The sequence below is a fragment of the Marmota monax genome, unplaced genomic scaffold (assembly GCF_021218885.2).
Source record: "Marmota monax isolate L192 unplaced genomic scaffold, Marmota_monax_Labrador192_F-V1.1 WCK01_AAM20220418_F8-fsc00577, whole genome shotgun sequence".
Taxonomy (NCBI): domain Eukaryota; kingdom Metazoa; phylum Chordata; class Mammalia; order Rodentia; family Sciuridae; genus Marmota; species Marmota monax.
In genome coordinates this window covers 46,509-61,660 of record NW_026693716.1, presented here as the reverse complement: position 1 = coordinate 61,660, position 15,152 = coordinate 46,509, and the positions used below count along the sequence as shown (strand labels likewise).

The 15,152-nt window shown below is 36.2% G+C and overlaps 1 pseudogene; it reads left to right on the top strand.

Moving 5' to 3' along the window:
- The first annotated feature begins 3,765 nt into the window (after positions 1–3,765).
- Positions 3,766–5,039, top strand: LOC124103830 (E3 ubiquitin-protein ligase SH3RF1-like; annotated as a pseudogene).
- Positions 5,040–15,152: the final 10,113 nt, after the last annotated feature.

The following is a 15,152-nucleotide window of genomic DNA, read 5'->3' as shown; positions in this document are numbered from 1 at the left end:
TTCTACATATACTGTAGAGTCTTCCAATGCTATTTTCTGTTTATTAAGATCATTCACTATTTCTTTCCATACTTCAGCTTCTTGTAAAAGTTGTTTCTGACTATCCTGAAGTTGGAATTTTCTTTCAAAACCTCTTTTATTGCTACCTTAAACCCTTCTGCATTCATTTGAAATATTTTCAAGGTTGTTTCACCTTTGGCTATTGGTAACTTGAGGGGTTTTGATTCATCTTCTAAGGAATTAATCCTTCTTGATATATCTGCCATCAATTCATCCTGATGAGAATATTTAGTCTTCTCTTCTTTTAGCTCTTTGTCTAGAAAAAGTATTTCATCACCAAGTTTAGATTTAGACTTATCCAGCTTTTCATATATTGCCTCCAAATTTTCTGTTCTGTGGACTTCTTCTCCAAAATGGCATCCTTTAAAGATGACTCTAAGCCTTCATACTCTTTTGAACAAGGTCACTTTTTCAAGTAGTTGACATTTTTCTTCAATTAGTCCAGCAAGTTTGGGGGCAAACATTTTTCCTCTTCTCACATAACACCTGCTTCTAACACATTGAAAACATCTCCACAGAAACAAGAGTTCAGCAAAAATCCAATAGCTGCATTTATCAACAATTCCAAAGGATATCCATAAGGATGAGGGCCTGGTTTCATATCCACAGACAATGATGCCAGAGCCCTGCATATTTCTTCCAGGACCAGCCTCAAATACAGCTGAGGGGCAAAAAACCTTGGCCTCTCCATCACTCTAAGGCTGCTTTTAGCCTACTCCTGTTGCAGCCACAGCCTGCCCAGCCACACCCAAACAGGCTGTGGACACTCAGGTCTTTGGTGAGGAATTCAAGCATGCACCAGGAAACAGAGCATACCATTGTGAAGCAGCTGCAGGGGTGGGATAGTGGAGCTAGAGGCATGGGCATGGGAAGCCACAGTCATAGGCTCCCAGGGGCCTAGCACATTCAAATGCCTGTCAGGGAAATCTTGGCTCCTTCACTGTGCTTTGCATCCTGAAGCAGTGCAGGTTCAAGTCTGTCCCAACTGAGCCAGAGAGGACTCCTCTCCATGCCACCCACCCCTTGGTTTAGTTTCAGCCAGGCCAAGGGAGGTCTTATTATGTGCTATTCCATTCAATCATAATGTCAACCAATTTGATGTAACTAAAATTCTAAAGCTTTGTAAAATAATTTAAAGAGCTAGTACATTATATATTTATATTTGTACCACTTGCGCTTTTATTGTAATGACTCATTCTTTTCCCTCCCCTCCTGTCCACTCCCTTTTTCCTTCCTTCCTTCCTTCTTTCTCCCTTCTCTCCCTTTCTTTTTCTTGCAGTGTTGGGAGTTAAACTCCAAGGCCTTCTCCACGCTAGGCAAGCTCTCTACCACTGAGCTACATACGCAGCCTGTTGAAACTTACTATAGAAGTAATCTGAAATATTTCTATACAGAAACTCTCTATTTCAAAAGTAATTTTAGTAGAGTTACTACCATGGGCACAAATCATTTATGACAAGTTGCTTTTAAAAAGTACAGCATATGTAATATTTCTAAAAAAAACGAACATAAAACTTGAGTTCAGTTTTTCTAGACTACTACTTATTTAAGTCTTCAAAATCTTTTTTCTGATGTCCTTTTGACTTCTTATAGGATGTAAAAACTTCTAAGTAACTGGGTCATTATAAATAAATAGCAAAAAGAAGGATAAGATGTGACTCTTTGAAATGGCTTTAGCTCCTGAAGGTAAATTATGTTGTTGTTACGATAGAGTTCATGCTTGATGTAAATAAAAAACATCTAATATATTTTTTGTTCCTAGTTATGCTTGAATTGTTGATAAACTATAGAGATACAGGATTTGATCATGGATGGTACAAAACTATATGTTACAACACAATTAATCACTCATTTCTTTGGAACCATGTACTATTAATCTCTTTACTCATCCCAACTAGAATAATGATTCAACCACAAAAGCTATACAGAGATCATAAAAGACAAAGAAAATTTTTGGTTCTATTCCTGGAAATGCTCAAGTTTATAAGACTACACAACAGTGCAGCACTTAGAATGACCCTAAAAAATTATAGAGAAGACCCAAAAAGGTGACCATTTACCCTTCTGCTTAAATTTAAATTGTATGAATTGGTTACAAATGGATACTACCCAGTAAGTAAGACCTTGTCACATGGAAAATAATTAAAATCACCATATAGATTTTTGAAGGAAAATATCTGCATTTGAAGACAGAAATAAGGGGAATATCATGGATGATGAAAGGAGACCCTCATCATTATATAAAATACATGTATGAAGATGTTAATATGGTGTCAACATACATTATATATAATTAGAGATATGATAAATTATTGTATAATGGTGTATAAGAATTATAATACAAAAATAAATAAATTAATTAATTTAAAAAATGAAAAATGTCTTAATTTTCAAAAGAAACTAATTAGCTATTTGCAAATTTACAATTCACTAAAGCCATATCACCCTGATTTCATTACCGAAAGTATATAACAGTGCCATGAAATTTTACTCACCAAACAACAGCTTAGAACATAGCCACACAGTTAAAGGTATTTGACAATAAATAATGGTCAATACAAAGAGCCATGCACAAAACAACTGTTCCAAACAGGAACAGTCAGAGCTCTTAAAACACAGGGAGACACAGAGTTGCCCCCAAAAGGCTGTTTCCATCAGCACAAGAGGCAGCCACACAGAACACATTGCACTTGAATTTCTGTTTTCAAGTTCAAGATATGATGGGGTGCTAGGTAAAGCAGAAGGTCAACCCCAAGGGAGTCACAAGTGAAAGTCATTGACTTATCTCCACAAACATGATTTCCAATACCTGTAATATCCACAATCCCCTAGCAGCTGAGCACACTAAAATACTCCAGTCTAAAGTGTACTTGCCTCTGCCAAATTCTCCACCATGTTAGCCAGCATCTGCAGGGTCTGCAACAAGAGGGACTGCTCCAGACCAAAAGTGTAGATGGACAGGTCCTGATGGACATTCTGCAAGGAAAGAGGGAGAGGTATAAATATGTCACCAGTGTCAAGCATCCAGGCCCCATCTACCTTGATGTCTGTCCTTCAGCTGTTTCACAGAAAGAGTGAAGGGCCTTGCTACCTCTGCACTGTCAGCTGCCCATAACCACATGTCACTGTCATTACTGCTCTTGTTTCATACATTATTAAACTCAGGGTAACAAGTGCTGCCACACCTGGAGTGTGTATCCTGACACACACTACATTGGAGCTTTGTCTGTAGTTCCTGTGTTTCCCTACGACAGGGACTATTACTACCACCAGAGAAAAAGAAAGCAGAGAAGTTATGTCACTTTTACAAAGTCATACAGTCACAAAATATTCAAGCCAGGATTGAAATTTGGACTATTCCATCTCTCAAGTATTGGTTTCTAACCCACAAAGCATTCTGTTGATTTAAAAAATAACATTTAAGGCTCGGCAAGTGGGAGGTGGTGACACTTGTTTAATGTGTCTGTGCAGAGAGGAGGGCAGCAGAGAGGAGTCTCCAGGGGCCACTGTGCCTGCTTCAGAGAAATAGGGAGCAGCAGGTAAGGCTGAGTGTAATCTGCATTGACCATGGCCACCACTGCAGGGACCAAGAACAAGGAGGAAGAGCCAAGGTGCAAGAGCAAAGTCTGAAATAGATTTTACATGAATCATTTTAGAGCTGCACACAACTATGAACATTTCTAAAGCCTTCTCTCATTAAAGTACATGAAGTTGGATGAATCTGCCTCCTTGGATCTTTTGTAGTGTCCTTGGTGCTTCTTCAGAAGTCTTGCATTGCCAGAACAGGTTTTGCAAAGGATGTTTGCTGGGATCATAGGTTCCCTCAGTTGTCCCAGTGGAGGACTCTTGTTGGCTCCTGTGATGAGCTTCCAAGTAACATCCTGCTGGTCAGGCTTCTAGATGACATCAAGCAGAGGCCTTGGAAATCTAGCCAGTAAAGGGCAGTGTGAGCAACTGCACAAATGCATTAAGGGTTAAGGGCAGCACTGTCTTATTGTAGTGCAAAAATTCTGTAAAGCTTCCAGTGTGAATGGCAGACTCAGGTGCAAGCCTAGAAGCCCCAGTGAGGAGTGCACCTGTTACCATGTCCTAAAGCATTACATAACTATGAAGGAATGGAGCCTGGAGACTTTAAATTCAGCAAATGTGACATCATCATTTTTTGACAACACGTTGATGAAAACTGGTCCCACAGGGTAAGTCAATGGGATTCATGGCTTTTCCCAAACAACTTAGTGCAGATTATTAAACCATTGCCTCAGATCCCACCTCAGTGCAAAACACTTTATGACTTTGAGGTGAAAGACAAGAAAGCACATAATGACGGCCTTCCATTTCTTAAGAATGATGTTTTGACTGTGATCCAAAGAGTGGAGGAAAGCTATGCTGAAGGAATGTTGGCAGAAAAAATAGGAATATTTTTGATTTCCTACATTGATTTCAACTTGGCTGCTAAACAGCTGACAGAATGGGATAGTCTTCCATGCCAGGAGTTGATGCTGAAGAATATACCTCAGCAGCAGCCCAGAGTAGCACTGCCCCAAAGCACTCACCACACCAAGAAGAACACCAAAAAGCAGCACACCTTCACTTCTCTCACCATGGCAAACAAGTCCTCTCATGCATCCCAGAACTGCCACTCCATGGAGATCAGCCATCCAGTCCTCAGCATCTCCAGCAACACTCTACTGCCACAAGAATCAGAGAATGGTCTGGTCTTTCCTTCAGTGCCCCTTCTCAGATTTATGTGAGTACTGCTGCATTCATTGTGACCCCACATCCAAGCAGCTCAGTGACAACTGGCCCCACATTCACTTTCCTGTTGAATGTCCCTTCTCCAGGTTCCCATGAAAGTATGAATCCTCCCTTTCCAACACCCCCTTCTCATGGCTACCACTGTTTTCTCTCCTCCATCCTGCCAAGTGCTGTGCTGCTTCTGCTGGAATGGGACCCAGTCTTGTGGCAGAATCCACTGCTGACAGGTTAGAAGATTAAGTATTATGAAGATGTTAGTTCTCCCCAAATTTATCTACAGATTTGATACCTTCTCATTACAAATTCTAGCAATCAATTTTGTGGAAATGTGTATATTAATTCCAAATGTATATATTAATTAACACATATTAATTCCAAAATTTAAGCAGGTATAGATCATCTCAGAAGCTGGGATCATAGTATGGTAAAAATAACTAAGAAGTGATGAATTTTGTGTATTAATTATTCCTGATTTTTATATGATGTACTTAATAATAACTTTAATAATGGTAGGATTTAACAATGATTTGAAAAATTTACAAAAACTACCCTCATAAATAAATCAATGTGGGCTGACTTTAGCAAACCAATGATTCTAGGTATGCAGAGAAGTTTAGGTGTCTATGATTTTCTTACCAGCCATTCTTAGTACTGGAAGAATATTAGCATAATGAAGAAAAAGAAAGGAAAAATAAAATGAAAGAAATTTCAGCCCCTGACCCAGAATATATAATTTGATTTTCAAGAGTCAGCAGGTTTTTGGAGTTATATATAGGTCAATTTTTCTTCTACCACAATGCTGCCTTTCCTTTTAGATTATAGGTGAAGTCTATGTGTTTAGATCTGGAGAAAACTTCATATAATGTTCTGCAAGCCATTTAAGAAAAAGAGGGTCATGAATTGTTCATGGTTCCTTTAAACAATATACATTTTGCCCAAATTTTACTCCTCTGGCCACAAATTGTAAGTTGACCATTGAAGTTGCAAATTGTAGACAAAGATGATTTATAGCTAAAGTAATCCCCAAAAGACTAGAAATTTGTTTACCAATTACATCATAACAAGTCCAGAACCCTTTTATCTATCAGATAAATGCTGGTTGATGAATAAAAACTAACAAGCCATTAGTTTTCAATATGCCTTTAGGAGAGCCCTAGAAATGTGAATATGCTGCAAACTTGCAGGAGGTTTCCTTCCACCTATTATTCTCTAATTTAAAGATGACACTAGCACAACTTCCTTAAGTTTTAATTGACAGACAGCAGCCTGTGTCATGTGCATTGTGTAGGTGCCAGTTTCTGAGGTTCAGATCATATATATGGAAAGAAAAGTCACTGGCTAACACAGGAGCTGAAACAAAGGGCAGTAAGAGCTATTTTGTTTTGTGAATATTTTTGGACATGGAATATAATGAAGAAAGATGAATTGACTGGAAATGGATTTAAAACTAATGAAAAACAATGAAGATCTCACTGCTCTGAACCATTGGAGAAATGAATCCTATTTTAAAGTAAATAGTGTGAACTGGCCAGATTTTATGTTAATATGAATCTATAGTTTCCTTCGTCCATGCAATTGACTTCAACACATTTACAAAATACATCTGCTGTGTTGTGTAACCTCCCAGCTGAGGCCTGATTCCTCAACTTTCAAGATATGACATACCTATAACACCCTGAGATATTAAGGTCAACCTGAGGATCATAAGTCCATGAAAATAAAACTCTTGTCTCATTCTGTAATTAAAAACAAGTTAAAAGAAAGGGATTCATAACATAGAGTAACTACTTTTTGAAAAGTCAAGAGGCTGGGCTATATGATTTCAATTTTAAGCTATCATCTTGATGTGTTTAGGGCTTTAATTTATGGAACAATCGGGCAATTTTTATATTTAACTTTAAGTACCTGAATATTATAAATCACCTTAGATGAACATTTATGGGGGAGTTTCAGTGAAACTTCTGAACAACTTGTCATTTTATTGTAAAGCAATGAGTTGTAAAAACTGATATGCTAAGTAATCCTACAGTATAATTTAGGGACTCAAAAACAACTGTCAAGAAATAGGCAGAGATTACATTTAATCAATCTTTGCAGACTAAAGTAATAATATTAAATTAATCAACACAGCTTAACTGAAGCTCTAAGTGTAATAAATTTTTTGTTGCACCTGTTATTAATGAAACTTTAAATGCTTTCACAACTTGAACTCTGGGTTAAATCCAGATAATGAACCACTGTTGCCACACAAAAAAAGAACAAACACTACTTTAATAGCCCTTTGTTTCCATGGGCTTCTTTCTCTTGTACACAGTGGGGACACAGAGGAGTCCCTCCTTCATCCCCAGGGTTATCTACATTGTTGGCAAGATATCACATTGACAGCTGCTGAAATAACTAAAGCAGAATCCTGAAAATAGTAAAAGTGCAGTAGCTAAGACTGGAAATGATAAAAGAATTTTCATTATCTTCAAAGACACTGTTTTCAAATCTGTGCTTCTTGTGTTTTTTTTATTTAAATGTCACAGTAATATACAGTCATGTGCCACCTAACATTTTGGTAAACCACAGACCACATATATAATGCATGTACTACATAACCAAGCACGTAGTAGGCTATACCATGTAAGTTCCAAGATGTGTGCACAATGTTGAAACCACCTAAGATGCATTTCTCAGAGGTATCCTGTTGTTAAGTGCATGAATGTATATTTAAGGATGCTCTAGTTTATGGTGGTAAAGACTTACCTGAACATGTCTCCCAAACCCTTCAGCATTCCCTTCTTGGCTTTCATTTTATCTTTTTTTCTTCTCTTTTCCATTTTTGTTCTTTTTCCTACCAGTATGGTCCCCTTTCTCTTGGTTCCCATTCATTTTTCTCTCCAAAGAGCACAAAGGCTGATCACTGGCTGTGGATATAGATTCTCTTCCTGATTGTGAACTTTATTCTGTGTCTTCTTCCAATGGATAAAAAAATAAAATAAAGATAAGAAATATGGTGAATCATAGCCACAAACATAAGTAATCAAAAATGTTTGAGAACTTTACCTTTCCATATTTTCTACAGCAGAATGGTCCTGCCCTCAACTTGGATGGCAACACTCTTTAATGTTGAGTAGAATTAGAAGGAAATATGTGGTGTGGATGAGTCTCAGGCACACATGTCTTCTCCATGAAGAGGATGCACCATTGCAAGACAGAAGCAGTTTCCTGGCTAGATAGCTAGATGTTTCTGTATGTACAATAACATTCTGATTTCTACACAACATGTATGAGGGGAGGACTCAACCCTCCTTACAGAGCACAGACTTCTCAGGGTATTTGCACTATAGTGGCAATATAAAAAGAAAGAAAACAAGCAAGTTTCCTTCCCCAGGTGCTTCCTTTCTTCTTGATTAATGCAGTGTAGACACATCCTGGTCCCTCATTAATTTGGTAAACTGTACCACTCACTATAAGCACACCACTGTTAGCACAGGACTTCTTTCCTCAGGGTTCCAAATAGGTCCATTTATGATTTCTGGACACAAAAGAGTGGATTTTCTTGGTATATAACAACAATAGATCCTCAAGGGCTCTATAACATTTCTTTATATTGTTAATGCCAACATCATTACTATATGCTACTATTTGTACTACAGATTCTAATTCTCAAAATTTTGCATGATTATCTGCATAAGGACAGCTTAAAAGCATGAAAATCAATAACCCTCACTTCTTCATATTTTGTGGATAAAAGTTATAATGGTAACAATGTTCTTCCATTTAGTCCATACTTTAAACCTATGAAACAAGGGTAGTTCAAACTTTTTACAATTGAAAGAATGGCAAATAACTGAAATAGGCTCCTAATTTATCTTTTAAGTAAGAAGAAAACTGGGAAATGATGTTGCCCAAATTATATTGTAATATTGTGTGTGTATGTAGGAATATTCAGTAATGAATCCCACCACTATATATGTATAATTATAATATACCAATAAAGATATGAAATATGTAAAAAGCATAGATTGCACATATCAACAGTCACTCTTAGCACTCTTTTCTGAGATTGGCTGCCTAAGACTGTTTTCTAAATACATTAAGAATAATGGCATCTTAATTACTTTTTGAATTTCAAGGTCATTTCTTTGCAGCATCAACAAATAAGGCAGAAATCACTTTGAATGTCTAATAACACAGAATCAAATAGGACAGTGAGGACTTCATATCAAACTTTTGCAAAGAACTCACCTTACTATCTTATAATGTGAAATTTGGTCTTGCTTCTCAACCAGCCAGGAGCACTTGAATTACCAAAACAAAGTATTAAGGGACTTAAACTAGCTAATATAGACCCAATATCTTTGTTTTCTGCTTTTAAACCCTCACAAATCTAAGAAAAGTTTATCAGATGATGGCACAGTCATGGCCAAGTAATACAGTTTTTTTTTTTTAAAGATGCCAGCTATTTTAGAATAACATAAAAAAAAAACAAAGGTTCACTATTCTTTTGCTTGACAAATTTGGTTATAAATATGAGCCAGGTCTGGGGATATAGCTCAGTTGGTAGAGTGCTTGCCTTGGATGCACAAAGCCCTGAGTTCAATCCCAAGACACTCACAAAATAACATGAGCCAACATATTTTCTATCCCAGCAGGTCATGCCCCGTGTAGAGCCAAAGGATCACTCCCCCAAGAAAATTCAAATATAGCTTAAGCAGGGTTGCAGTATGTTGCCTAGTACTCTTAAGCAAGGTTGTGTACTACTTCCCCACAGACCACTACTTCACCCTATTTGGGTGTGACCCAAGTTCAAAATAATTAACCAAATCACTATAAAGCAATTATGAAAAGCTGAAAAACTGAGGCCAATTTCTATATTCAATAGAGCTAAATGTATGCCAGTCAATGTTCTACAATTCCTGCATGGAAACCACCTTTTGCTTATAATCCCAGAACTCCTTGTACAATTTTTTGTTATTGTACTTCTCATTTATGTCTGTTTCTCATTCTTGAGGCACCAAAAATGAGATCTACCAGGCAGACAGCAGCTGCAAATAAATGCCCAGGTTAATAAAAAACAACTAGTAAAACCAGGACAATGCCCTTTGGTCAGATTTCTGAGTATCATCATTTCAATATCTTCAGAAAAATGCCTACTATCCCTTAATGAAGCCAATCAAGGCTAATCACAACCCAACTACAGCAGGAACATCCATTTTATGCAATAAAATTCCAATTGGTTTCTGGTATATTTTTATACTATTATTCTTAGTACTACACATAACATCTAATGGATTTTACAATCCTCTACAACATTTGAAACTATAAACAACAACAAAAAAATGAGCTCAATAAATTTAAATGATTTAGTCTTCCACAGCAACCATTATCATAAATCATGAATGGAACTATCAGTAGCAATTCTGTTAGTTTTCTGCCTGAAAGTTTGGCAGAAGTTCAAGGGGCATATGTCTCCTCTTGGCTCCATAACTGAATCAATGCAGCACCTTCACAACTCACTATATGCTGACATCATGTTTGTTGCCAATTCTTTTCATATTCACAGTAATTTTCTGGTATATGTAATGCAACTAATTTCTAAGTTGGGTGAAATAGAAAAGTATTAAATCATCTATTAACATTATGTTTTGTAACCTCATTTTAAATGAAAACTCCTTCCTCACTCTCCTGCCTGAAGCAAACAGTGGACTGTTTAAATTTGCACATTTGAGGATCCTTTATGCTTTGTTCAAATTTAGATAATGCATTATCACAGAAACTCTACTGAGTGGTGTACTGATGTAACTACTTCCTCTAAATGCCAACTAATAAAAATATTTAGCAATATGTAGCTTCATATGTACAAACATAAGATTTTTTATACTATCACATTATATGTACTTCTAACACAGAAATTGTTTGATAGGGGAAAATAATCTCTCACTTCTGTAAAACTGCTCTGGTTTTTAAAGCTCAAATAAATTGGTTACATGTGATATATATATATAATATTATATAATATTATATTATATTATATTATATTTAAGGTCACTAATAAGCTCGTCACATTCTAAGTTTCAAAACCAATCTTTGTACATTTAATACTAGCTTTATAATGAGGGCTATAAAATAGTCTTATTCCTTAGATGGAAAAACATTTATGTAAAAAAGTTTTGAACTAAGGACAGTACCAGTAATATATCACCAGTAAGTGACTTGATCTATTGTGTTCACACATTAAATTACAATGCAAGAACTAATCAAATTAATACTTAGAACATTTACTATTGAAAATGCTATATAATTTTTTTTATGTTTTCCACTTTAATTTTGTTCATGTTTACAGATTATTTGCTTTCCTTTTGCAGACATTCTGAACAAAGAAAGGTGATTATCACCTTCCAAACAAGTAGAAACATCTATTTTGACAATATTTCTACCTGTTTCAACCTGCTCTGTGCACTGAACTCTCAGCTATTTCCCATGTGATTACCTATAAAGACAAATATTTCCAAGTTTCTTTTTTTTAAAAGAAGGTAAAGGGTGAAGCTGCTTATTTCTCTTTCATGTAGCGCAGTCATTCTGCAATTAAGACATACATAACCATCATAAACAAAAGAAATACAAAATTAAAATGTTAACCTAACATTACCTTTTACTTACTACTCAACAGGTACTCTACTCTGAGGACAAGACATAAGGAAGCATCGGTAAATATTTGTTGAGTAGATGACCATATGAACAAAGAGCTGAAAATATGAAAAGCTATCTTTTTTTGCTCCATATTTATAAAGAACTACCCTACAAATTTTAAAACCATAATGCTAGAAACAAATTCTTTAGTAATTTGGTATTTTCATTGGAAAAGCAAAAACCAAATGGGAAAACTCTACACAGGATGACTCACAGTCCTCACAAGGTACCATTTTAAAATGTCACTTAAATTGGGTTAAATATATAACACATTAATAATGGAAGATTTCACTAAACTCAAAAAATCTCCTGACCACCACCAACTTCAGTCAATTAATGACAAGTAAATAACAATGTAATAAAAATTGATGAGAGTGGCCTCACAGGTGTGCAAAGTTCTACATAGGAACTGAGCATGTTAGGTACATAAATTTAAGAAAGAGTTTTCGCTACTCCACATACACACCCATGCTGAATTCAGAAACTTCCTAAAAACAAATCAAAGATCCTTTTCTTAAACTGAATTCTTAATGTTTAAAAATACAAGTTAGAAAAACTGATTTATTTTTTGTACTGGGGATCAAACTCAGGGGTACTCAACCGCTGAGCCACACCCCAGCCCTATTTTGTATTATATTCAGAGACAAGGTCTCACTGAGTGGCTTACTGCCTCCCCACTGCTGAGGCTGGCTTTGAACTCAGAATCCTCCTATCTCAGCATCCCTAGCTGCTGGGATTACACACATGGGCCACCTTCCTGGCTCCTATATTGTACATTTATTTTGTTGTTGTTTTGGTTTTGTTTTGTTTTTTAGCATTTCACAACATTCAACTAATTGTTAAATGGATTAACTAAAGAGCGCAATTCATAAGGTACTTTGACTTTGGAATGTATATCTTGAATTCTTTCATAGTAGTTTTATTTTAATATAAATGGATTCTGGTTTTGATAAAACTAAATTTAGTATGTATTGTTTTTCCTCAAATGCATGTTGACAAAAGGGGTCAGCATACTGAGAAGTGAAAATCAAACTTAAGTTATAAAATAAAATGTGCTATTATTTAGCTAATGAAACAGCAAAATTCCCCCCAGAAGTTCTCATATTACCAATGTAAATTTATTTTCTTTTAATCTCATATTGCAAAGCTAAATTATGTGTGTTTTAGAGCAATGCTTTTTCTTAACCTCCTTAGAGAACTCATGAAAAAGGCATTCTACTCAAAAGAAATATGTCCATCTTTGCAAGACAAAGTTTTTCACATTTAAAGTTCTGAATATAATGTATCTTAAAATAAACAGTTAGAATGAATAGGAGATATGTGGTTCTGTTATGTTTCATCAACTCAACCCCCCCCCCCAAAAAAAAACCTGTTACTAATTTATAATAATAGGGTGTATAGTTTCTGGCAATTTTTAATTATGAAAAAAGATGATATATATTTTTATTTTTATTTTTTATTGGTTGTTCAAAACATTACAAAGCTCTTGACATATCATATTTCATACATTAGATTCAAGTTGGTTATGAACTCCCAATTTTACCCCAAATACAGATTGCAGAATCACATCAATTACACATCCACATTTTTACATAATGCCCTATTAGTAACTGTTGTATTCTGCTACCTTTCCTATCCTCTACTATCCCCCCTCCTCTCCCCTCCCATCTTCTCTCTACCCCATCTACTGTAATTCATTTCTCTCCTTGATTATTTTACCATTCCCCTCACAACCTCTTATATGTAATTTTGTATAACAATGAGGGTCTCCCTCCATTACCATGCAATTTCCCTTTTCTCTCCCTTTCCCTCCCACCTCATGTCTCTGTTTAATGTTAATCTTTTCTTCCTGCTCTTCCTCCCTGCTCTGTTCTTAGTTGCTCTCATTATATCAAAGAAGACATTTGGTATTTGTTTTTTAGGGATTGGCTAACTTCACTAAGCATAATCTGCTCTAGTGCCATCCATTTCCCTGCAAATTCCATGATTTTGTCATTTTTTAGTGCTGCGTAACACTCCATGGTGTATAAATGCCACATTTTTTAATCCATTCACCTATTGAAGGGCATCTGGGTTGGTTCCACAGTCTAGCAATTGTGAACTGTGCTGCTATGAACATCAATGTGGCAGTATCCCTGTAGTATGCTCTTTTAAGGTCTTCAGGGAATAGTCTGAGAAGGGCGATAGCTGGGTCAAATGGTGGTTCCATTCCCAGCTTTCCCAGGAATCTCCATACTGCTTTACAAATTGGCCACACCAGTTTGCAGTCCCACCAGCAATGTGCAAGAGTACCCTTTTACCCACATCCTCGCCAGCACTTGTTGTTGTTTGACTTCATAATGGCTGCCAATCTTACTGGAGTGAGATGGTATCTTAGGGTGGTTTTGATTTGCATTTCTCTGACTGCTAGAGATGGTGAGCATTTTTTCATGTACTTGTTGATTGATTGTATGTCCTCCTCTGAGAAGTGTCTGTTCAGGTCCTTGGCCCATTTGTTGATTGGGTTATTTGTTATCCTATTGTCTAATTTTTTGAGTTCTTTGTATACTCTGGATATTAGGGCTCTATCTGAAGTGTGAGGAGTAAAAATTTGTTCCCATGATGTAGGCTTGCTGAGAAAAAACTTTTCAGTTTAAGTAAGTCCCATTTGTTGATTCTTGTTATTAACTTTTGTGCTATGGGTGTCCTATTAAGGAATTTGGAGCCCGACCCCACAATATGTAGATCGGAGCCAACTTTTTCTTCTATCAGACGCAGAGTCTCTGATTTGATATCTAGCTCCTTGATCCACTTTGAGTTAACTTTTGTGCATGGTGAGAGGAGGGGATTCAGTTTCATTTTGTTGCATATGGATTTCCAGTTTTCCCAGCACTATTTGTTGAAGATGCTATCCTTCCTCCATTGCATGTTTTTAGCTCCTTTATCAAATATAAGATAGTTGTAGCTTTGTGGATTAGTCTCTGTGTCCTCTATTCTGTACCATTGGTCCACCCGCCTGTTTTGGTACCAGTACCATGCTGTTTTTGTTACTATTGCTCTGTAATATAGTTTGAAATCTGGAATCGCTATACTACCTGATTCACACTTCCTGCTTAGAATTGCTTTTGCTATTCTGGGTCTTTTATTTTTCCATATGAATTTCATGATTGCTTTATCTATTTCTACAAGAAATGCCGTTGGGATTTTGATTGGCATTGCATTAAAGCTACACTATCCACATAGCTAAACACGGCTGAATAAAAAATACATCACTATGCAGTCTGCTTCCATTTTATTTTATGTTTTTTCTTGGCCAATTGCTTTTAGAACTTTGATTGTGTGTATCTAGCTACATAGAGAGAAATATAAACATAGAATTCTCTGTTTTAACCATTTTAAAGTGTAGAGTTCACTGGTACCAATGAATTCACTTTGTTGTGCAACCATCGCTACTATTCATCTCTGGAACATCCATCTTTCCATGATGAATTACACATCCATTAAACAATTCCTTGCTTTCCTCTCCTCCAGCCCAAGAAGGCCATCATTCTACTTCTGTTCCTATAGATCTGACAATTATAGGGACTCAGATTAAGTGGAATCCTGTCTTATTCTGATTTATTTCCCTGAGCATAATGTCTTCATGATTCATTCATGTTGTAGTATGGGTCAGAAATTTA